Genomic DNA, 2,843 nt, shown 5'->3' on the forward strand with positions numbered 1-2,843 from the left:
GAAAGCACCCACTTAGACTCAATAAAAAAAGAAATAGAAATGTTATGTATTAATATTTTATTCTCTGCTCTAAGAGCTGTAAGGTTGAAAATCATCCCTTAGGTTTTCTCAAAAAAAGCCCTATAATTTCTGTATTGTAGCACCTTAAAATTTACATACTATTGAATAGTTTGTTTCCCTCCTATTCCCTGCCCACTCCTGAGACTGCCCTTCCTCTGCTTCCAAAGCTGCCGGGGCTCTTGCTCTCAGAAGACCACCTGAAACTCTTTGCTGACTTGTGCCTACCGACAGCACCATTAGCCCAGCTCTGTATCTGGGCCAGAGCACTTTCTAACTTTTGCCGAAGGGCTGTGGCTGCCAGAATCTATTTTGTGTACATCTGCAAACCTCTACATGCACTGACAATTTACAGCCCTCCTTCACCAGCCAATGCAAAAGGTCCCTCACTGCCCCAGCCCTTACCCAGGGACAAAATGCCCTGGATGGCAGCAGCCCACACAATGCCTTATCTTGTGGAGTTCTATCAAGACTAGCCACAACAAGTCAGCATGTGAATGGCAATTCCCCAGAACTGTTGCAATGAAAGGCAAATCTGGAGACCTGGGATATACAGGCCAGTTCCCAGGAAAGGTTGCCTAATGCAGGGAGGGGATTGCCAGTGTTGTTTTTTAAGAACAGGTTACACAAAAAAGCGACAGAACTGGCAGAGCCAGAGATAAATAAGCCTACCTTTGGGCAGCGGGGGACATTCAAAGACATGGTACATTCTCCTCTGCTTTCTATCATCTGCCCAGGTACACTGATTTTTGGCATATTTCTTAAGCCTTCTCTTTGTGCCCACACTAATTTGGATGATGAACCAGCAGAGAGGTGCTGGAACAGGAATCAGGATGAGCAGGGCATGTTTTCTCCTTCAGTGCTGCCTCACTGTTTGACCTTGAGCTTCTCACATCCTGCTGTGCTCGCCAAGACCGTGCATCTACAAATAAAGCTCGTGGTAATTCATCTGCGTCATAGAGCTAAGATTTTGGATGATAATCAATGTGGAAAGAAACCTTTTTTTTTTTTTTTTCCTCTTCTTTCACTAAAAGATTAATCACATGAAGCAAGAAGAAAATAAATTCTAACTTACGTGAAGAATTACTGTATCAGGATTTGAGGAAGAGTTACAGAAATGTATGCTTACACTGCATAAAATCAAACCAGGCTTTGCAATGCTTCTCATATTTTTTTTAATGGACACACCATTACATTTTCCCACATGTTTTACTTGCATTGAAGTAACCTCCAAAATACATCCCTGAAATTCTGGGGAGACTCACGAGAAGTAGTGAACAATCACCATTTCAATTAAGTTCACCTGCAGCTGCAGCTAAAACATCTGAAAAGCAAGTTTTCTGGATTGAGGTCCTGGCCTCACTCTCCTGCCCTCTGCTGCCATCTTTCCCAAGTAAACCCTCACTTTTCCCAAGTGATGCCCAAGTCAGCACAAGTGATTTCAACACCTCCTTAGTCTGAAATCCTGAGTATTCAGAATATGCAGAGAAAGGAACCTTGGTAGTGCAGTAGCATTTTAAAGTGGTTGACTTTTCCCCATATTTCTCATTATAAGGACTAAAATTTCTTTGAAAATAATACAATTCCCCATGGCCATTCATTCAGGCTAAGTGTGGATCTGTCCTAGGCAATCCACTAGTAAGCTCTTACCAAAGTGGAATTAAAAAATATATTCATACTGTGATGTCATGTTATAAAGTTGGAACTTGGATTGATAACTTTTGCAGAGCCAAATTATTTTGTGTGAACATATACTAGAATCAACATCCTTTCCCACCTTGTACTGTGTCACTGCTCATTTCCCAAAGGAATATTAAGTGGGAATGAAAATCATGACAAGCACTGTGACCACTGTTCATGCCAAAATCTATTATGTAAATAAATTACTTTTTCTGTTGATCAGTAGCTCCAGCACCCAATGTTAGGAAGGCTGAAAGTCAGGGACAGAATTCTCTGTTTTATCAGCTGAATTTCATCACTCTGGCCACATCAGAATTCATGCTACAGAAAGATATGAGATAACAGCAAAGGGCGAATGTGGAATACAGAACTGGCACAAGCCTGCATTTTCAAATGGTATGGAAATCTAAAATCCTTAAAATGTTTGTTTTCACCAAGATTGAAACAATATGAAGCTGTTTGGGTTATATTTGGGTTTCACTCTTCATGAGGCCTAGATGATTGTAGATCCTACTTCTTTTTATTCCCCCTTTATTCCAGTAAAATTAAATTATCCTTTTGTTTAACAACAGAGACTGTCTTCCTTTAAAGTGCTCTGTCATTTGTGTGTTTCTAAAATGGCAGATGCCATTTTTGGCCCCAAAATCAGAGTTGATAAAAAATTAAAGCCCTGTGAACAATGTCATTAAAGCCTTGTCTGTAATTGAACTTTTTTGTTGCACATTAATCTTCAGACATGCTATTTTAATGTGGAAGGACATAGTCTGTGCAAAACCTTGACAATGGAAAATTTACTCGTTGTGCCATGAGTCCTCCCAAGGAATAGCGCATACAAATATTATAAAATCCCTACAGTTGCACTGATTCATCTGTTTTTCCTTTGCTTAAAGGAAAGAATAACAAGGAAACCTGGGAAGTAATGATTATTAAACAATTACTTTCCACCTTATCTTCAGTAAATTTGCAGGTTTAAGAAATCATCTATTTTCATTTCAAATTTCTCAGTACACAATTTCTGAAATGTAAAAGAATTCAGATTTTGAAATTTTCATCTTGTTAAACGTTTGGATCAGTGTTCGAGGCTCTGTTTTTGTCTCCAACTTCTG

Source organism: Motacilla alba, chromosome 3, assembly GCF_015832195.1.
Source record: "Motacilla alba alba isolate MOTALB_02 chromosome 3, Motacilla_alba_V1.0_pri, whole genome shotgun sequence".
NCBI classification, from domain to species: domain Eukaryota; kingdom Metazoa; phylum Chordata; class Aves; order Passeriformes; family Motacillidae; genus Motacilla; species Motacilla alba.